This window comes from Hyperoodon ampullatus (genome assembly GCF_949752795.1).
Source record: "Hyperoodon ampullatus genome assembly, chromosome: 11".
Classification (NCBI taxonomy): domain Eukaryota; kingdom Metazoa; phylum Chordata; class Mammalia; order Artiodactyla; family Ziphiidae; genus Hyperoodon; species Hyperoodon ampullatus.
This window is the reverse complement of record NC_136924.1, coordinates 20,188,393-20,195,702: the sequence shown is the minus strand read 5'-3', so window position 1 is coordinate 20,195,702 and position 7,310 is coordinate 20,188,393.

Genomic DNA, 7,310 nt, shown 5'->3' with positions numbered 1-7,310 from the left:
GCTCCGGACGCGCAGGCTCAGCGGCCATGGCTCACAGGCCCAGCCGCTCCACGGCATGTGGGATCTTCCCAGATCAGGGCACGAACCCGTGTCCCCTGCATCGGCAGGCGGACTCTCAACCACTGCGCCATCAGGGAAGCCCAGTGTTTACATTTTAAAGGAAGAACACATATATTATGAAAGAGGTTTTCCAAATAGTCTGATTGCTTTTGAAGGAGCTCTTAAAACTATAACACTATGTAATCGGTCAAACTTTCTGTACTACAGTTACCTTTACAACTCTATAACTGTGATTTTCTGGTATTTTACAGTGAAAGCAGGGTCAGTTCAAAATATGAGATTATAGATGTTGTTTTTAAGAGTTATTACTTTTTAATTAAAAACTATGAATTCTCAAGAAGACAGATAAAATAAGCTTTTCTTTTTCAATAGGTGTGAAACCATCATTTAGAAAATGAAAAAAATCTCAGACTAGTGACGTGATTGGTGTTTCCTTTCAACATTTTCTTCTGTGTTTCTGGCTTACCCTCTCACCCAGCTTTTCCTCTCATACATCCTCTTCATTGTTAGAAAGAGGTAATAGGCAAAAACGAAAAACTTCATGAAAAGCATGCATGGAAATCTGTTTCCTCCATTATAAACTTTAAGTGTAATTAAGTTTTTAAATTTACTTTTCTCTTCTGTTGTTTTGTTCACTAGTTGTAAAAAGTGAGTATAGGACTTCCATGGTGGAGCAGTGGTTAAGAATCCGCCTGCCAATGCAGGGGACATGGATTTGAGCCCTGGTTCGCGAAGATCTCACATGCTGCGGGGCAACTAAGCCCGTGTGGCACAACTACTGAGCCTGCACTCTAGAGCCCGTGAGCCACAAGTACTGAGCCCATGTGCCACAAGTACTGAAGCCTGTGTGCCTAGAGCCCGTGCTCCGAAACAAGAGAAGCCACCACAATGAGAAGCCGCGCACCGCAACGAAGAGTAGCCCCCACTCACCGCAATTAGAGGAAGCCCGTGCACAGCAACGAAGACCCAACGCAGCCAAAAATAAAAAATATATTAATTAATTAATTAATTATTTTTTAAGTGAGTATGATTTGAAAAAGGTGAAAACAGTAGGGTATAGATGACCTGAACAGATCAGTCAATTTGATCGAGTTGACATTTACAGAATACTCCATCCAACAACAGCAGACTCACAAGAAGTAATACACCAAGATAGACCATATTCTGGGCCGTAAGACATACGTTAATAAACTTGAAAGAATAGAAATCAAACATGGTATGTTCTTAGACCACAATGAATTAAAGTAGAAACAAATAACAGAAAGATAACTGGAAAATCCCCAAATATCTGGAAATTAAACAGCATACCTCTAAGTAACTCATGAGCCAAAGAAAAAACCTCAAGAGAAATTTTAAGATATTTTGAATTAAAGAAAAATAAAAGTACAACTTATCAAAATTTGTGGGACACAGCAAAATCAACTTGCTTAGAGGAAAATTTAAAGCATTAAATGTATATATCAGAAAAAGAGAACTAAAAACAATAATCTAAGCTTCCACCCTAGGAATTCAGTGAAAAGGGTAAAATAAAACTGAATAGCAAGCATAGAAAAAAATGTTCAATTTTGCATATAATCCAGTAAAAGAAAAGCAAATAAAAAATCACTTTTCACTTACTGAACTAGGAAATTTATATTTCTAAAGTATAATACCCAATGCTGCTATGGGTGAGGTGAAATAGGCACCATATTGGTGGTAGTTGTACAGATTGATGTAAACTTTTTGGAAACTAAATTTGGCAATGTGATCTTAAATGTATTTAATGTGGCCTTTAAATGTATGTATTTGACCTGGTGTTTCCATTTTAATGATTATAAACAAATAATCCCAGATTAAGAAAATATTTAATTCACATAAATACCTATAAAAGTATTATTTATAGCAAAAATCTGAAAATAGCCCAAGTGTCCATATAAGTGTGGCATTAAGTTGAACAAGGAATATCCAATCACTGGAATAGTTAATGCCCATGAAAATTGATATTTTGAAATAATTTCTAATAAATTAATAATAATAAGTGAAAGAGTATGGAACAAAAATTGTATGGATAGAAATACAATCAGAAAGAAATATACCAAAATGAAAACTGGTTTCTTGGTATGATGGGTTTGCTCTTTTTGCCGCCTTTCCATATTTTCCAAAGGCCCATGATGGACATAGTGGCTTTGGAGAACAGTGGTTTGGATTAGGGTCTCAGCTCTGCTGTGCGAGTCTCAGTTCTCATTTGTAAAGTGAGGATGATGATTGAAGGTCTCTCCCTAGTGTGACTGTGAGGACTGAAGGTAATAATGTATGTCACGTGTTTAGCACAGGGCCTGCCATGCTTTAAGTCCCCAGTAAACACTAGCTATTGTTACCAGTTATAATAGTTTAAAAAACAATGTCCCATCGAGAGTAAGCACATTAGGACAGGTTCATCCAAATTTGCATAGGGAATTTTTTTTTCTATTTACTGATCCCTTTGGATTACATGCATATTCAAGATATTTGTTTACTGATTGCCAGATATTTTGAGTCCATAGAGGGGCAATTAAATATCCTTTTGTATACAAAAAAAGTACATACTAGAAAACCACAAATGTATTTGACTCTCTTCACGTATTTAAAAGTATGCATATAGCTGATTGACTTTGTTATACAGCAGAAACTAACACAACATTGTAAAGCAATTATACTCCAATAAAGATGTTAAAAAAATAAATAAATAAACAAAAGAAGCATCAAAGCGTCATGGGAAAAAAAAAAAAAAAAGTACTATACCCAGGACCACACCAGTGAGACTGAGAAAAGAATTCAAAGCTACTGTTTAGCTACATATTACTTCAAGTCTGCAGGTTTTGATTTTTTTTTTTTTCCAGAGTAAGAGATAGTAATCTGTACCTCTTTCTTTTCCCCTGTTGGGTCGGTAGGAAGACAGAGAATATGATAATTTCAGAGCAAACTTCCTATAGGGTCATTAGTAGACTGAGAAATCTCCTACTGCTTCAGGATTCTTTTTAATATAAATTATAATACTGCTTTAAAAGTGTTAACATAATTCTATATGCTTTCATTACCAAAAGCAGAGTTCTGTCCGTAATAGAGATATCATGTACTCTAACAATAATCAATCATTTTCAAAGAGGATTCCTTCTTTTCTGTTTGTAATAAAACCTGCTTTCATTCAAACATTCTTTTTTTATATATAATTTGTTTAATTTATTTATTTTCGGCTGCGTTGGGTCTTCATTGCTGGGCGCAGGTTTTTTTTTCATTGTGGTGAGCAGGGGCTACTCTTGCTTGCAGTGTGCCAGCTTCTCCTTGCAGTGGCTTCTCTTGTTGTGGAGCACAGGCTCTAGGCGCGCGGACTTCAGTAGTTGCAGTACACAAGCTCAGTAGTTGTGGCTTACGGGCTCTAGAGCGTAGCCTCAGTAGTTGTGGCGCATGGGCTTAGTTGTTCTGAGGCATGTGGGATCTTCCCAGACCAGGGCTCGAACCCGTGTCCCTAGCATTGGCAGGCGGATTCTTAACCACTGCACCACCAGGGAAATCCATTCAAACATTCTTGAAGGAAGGAAGAAGGTGGGAAAATGATGTACTATTCCTTTATGCTGAAGGAATCTTCTACAGTTATGTTAGAGAGACTAACTGCACACATGAAAAAGTGCTTAGACTTCACCAGAGCAATGACTATTTTCATATTAATTTTGTGTTAACTTTGGCTTTAAGGCCTTTATTCCTCAAGTTTAATAGGCACTATTTCTGTGAGTAAATAGCATTTATAAGTAGAGAAGGTTTAAAGTAGAACATTGGAGGTGCTATTTTGCATTTTGCAGGAACATAAATGAAATTATTTTTATTGTAACCTTGAGTGGCTATGGCCTTCCAATTTCTTTTACTGCTCAGTTTATAGGCTTTTGAAATGTATTAATACCCTGAAGCTGTTACCTTGAGCTCTGAGGATGGTGTTATGGTTTGACATTATATAATGAGGTTCTCTGATGTTCCTGGTAACTGAATCTCTCTTCTATAATGAGGTCCATTATACTGAATTTAGGGTTAAAGCAAATTATATCACCATTTTGCCCTCTAAATTGCATTGTAATCTTGTAAGATTTGAAATAAAAACATACAGAAGTGCTTGTGTTTGAAATCGCAGCCCAAGTTTAGTATTAAAAAATATCCAGTGAAATTAAGATCTATAGGTAAAACTGAATTAGAAGCATACCTAGCTTAATTAGCAGCTTGAATACATTGTCCTATATTATTTATCTTGAAATCACACTTGCCGACAAAGTTTTTTTCTTTTTAATTGCCGCTTCAGGATGCAAGCTATTATATATACAATGGAGGTATATATAAATAACAAGGTCCTACTGTATAGCACAGGGAGCTCTATTCAATATCCTGTGATAACTCATAATGGAAAGGAATATGAAAAAGAATGCATATATATGTATAACTCAGTCACTTTGCTGTACAGCAGAAATTAACACAACATTGTAAATCAGCTATACTTGAATAAAATAAATTTTTTAAAAATTTCTGCTTTAGGAGATAATGGGCTCTTTAAATCAACTTTCTAATTTTTGGACACTAGTTTATTTGATTTTAAGCTAAATAGCTAGAAAAATTGAGTAGGACCTTTGTGCTCTAGATTGCTGAGTTAGGAGTACTAGGCACAGAGAAGGCTCAACCCCAGCTTAGTCACTGGTCCTAACTAGCTGTGTAACCTTGAGTGGACTGGGGCCCATGGAATAATAGATTTTTTTTTAAACTTGCTTTTTAATTAATTAATTTTTATTTTTGCCGGTGTTGGGTCTTCGTTTCTGTGCGAGGGCTTTCTCTAGTTGCGGCAAGCGGGGGCCACTCTTCTTTGCGGTGCGCAGGCCTTTCACTATCGCGGCCTCTCTTGTTGCGGAGCGCAGGCTCCAGACGCGCAGGCTCAGTAGTTGTGGCTCACGGGCCTAGTTGCTCTGTGGCATGTGGGATCTTCCCAGACCAGGGCTCGAACCCGCATCCCCTGCATTGGCAGGCAGACTCTCAACCACTGCGCCACCGGGGAAGCCCATAGATTTTAAATGTATAATATCAGCAGACCTCAGCTTTCTCATGTCAAAAAAAGGAGGTTGGCCTAATAACATCCAAAGTCTTTTCCTATGCCAATGTTTTATCATGATAATTACGAATTAGGTAGTTACAATACCGATGGAAAATGTTCTTAAATTATCCACTTTTCTTGGGGATTTCAATTTATGGTTTATTGCTTATTGTTTCAACTGTATCTTTTTTTTCTGGCCACGTGGTGCAGCTTGGGGGATCTTAGTTCCCCGACCAGGGGTTGAACCCAGGGCCTTGGCAGTGAAAGCAGCAAGTCCTAACCACTGGACCGCCAGGGAAGTCCCTCAACTGTATCTTTATGTAAATCATTCGTAAACCTGTATCTGGACACTTGACTGCTCTGCCATTCTCTTTAGTTCAACCTGTTCAAGGCCATCTCCTATTGCCCCACCTCCTAAACTAACTAAATTTCCTGATTCTCCTATTCTTGCTAAATAAACTATTATTTTTTTCAACTAACCAGGTTCAGAGTCACCAAGTCATTTTAACTTCTTCTTCCATCAATCCCATGATCAATTACAAAATCCTGTCAATTCCTTAGTTTTTTTGTTTTTTCTTCAACCCCTCTCTCTCTTTCCATTTTCCCTATCATCATCTTGGTTTATATCCAAGCCTCCTCATAAAGTAGCTCTCAACACTCCTTCTAGGTCTTCCTTTTTCTAATGTATTATATTATATGCCACATCTAGATACTAACAGCTGTAATCATGAAACTCCAACACAGATCAGCTGGACTCACCAAAGCATTAACTGTTTGGCCCTAGTCCACTTTTTCTCCTCATCTCCTACTGACCCTATAAATCCCCTCTCCTGTTAGATGCCACTCACTCTCCCAGAAGGCACTTTGTGTATTCACACCTGACCATTACAAGCAAGGCTCACTCACACTGGCCACCACATCCGTCCAAACCAGTCCAATTGTTAAGAGCTCAACTATGTCCATATCCTCCATGTAGCATTTCTAACCTCCTAGGCCCACAGCGTTCCACCTGCTGCTAATCACCTATTTGTATGTCACTAATCAGGTATCACTTTATCATATTCTGCCTTAAGTTGTTACAACTTTAGGGACTTCCCTGGCAGTCCAATGATTAAGACGTCGCATTCCAATGCAGGGGTGCGGGTTCAATCCCTGGTCAGGAAGCTAAGATCTCACATGCCTGGCAGCCAAAAAACCAAAAACATAAAACAGATTGTAGCAAATTCAATAAAGACTTTAAGAATGGTCCATAGCAAAAAAAATTTTTTAAAAAAATTTGTTGTAATTTTAAAATAAAAATATGATCATAACAATTATATGGTATTGCTGAAAGTTTCGAAGCTTGAGAAACATGCGTCTCTAGTATTTTTGATACATTCCATGCCTTTTTCATATGTATGATTCCCATAGTTCTAACTAAAGCATAAATATAATTTTGCTTCCTGTTTTCCCCCACTTAATATATAAGAAGAAAACTATAATTGAGGATAATGAAGTGATCCATGGGATGATAGAGGGGGCAACTAACCCTGTTGGAAGAGGAGAGAGCAAGAGAGAAACGTGTCACAGTAGTTATTGTCTGAACTGAATTTCCGAGGACCTGCCAGAATTAGCCAGAAGGAGAAGAGAAGAGAAGGCAAAGGAAGGGAGAGAGCATGCAGAAACAAGAGGCATGAAGCCCGTTACTCACTCAGAGACTGCAGGAAGTTCACTCTGGGTGGAGCCAGAGACCCTGTGGCAGGAACTGGTACATCACAGCAGGTTTGGGTGCCAAGCAGCATGAATTCCATCTGTCAACAATGTGGAGCCATGAAATATGTTAATAGGTGCTTGGGCCAGATACACTAGTGAAATTACTAACATTTGATGACATACACAGTATGTCTACTTGACATTCAATCTCCTCTTCCTTCTAATAGAAGAAGCCTGATTTTTTAAGGGTGGCAATGTGCCCAGTTAAAATATTCACCTCTTCAGACTTCCTCAGGGTCTGGAAAGGCCAGATAACCCAGTTCAGGAAATTAGATATAAGCAGGTGGGTGGGGCTGCTGGGGAAGCTTTTTAAGACTCAGATGGCATACATCTTTTTTCCTTTTCTCTGTTCCATTTCTCTTGCCTAGAAGGGGGATACAAGTCCTGGAGGTGGAACAGCCATCTTGCAACCATGAGG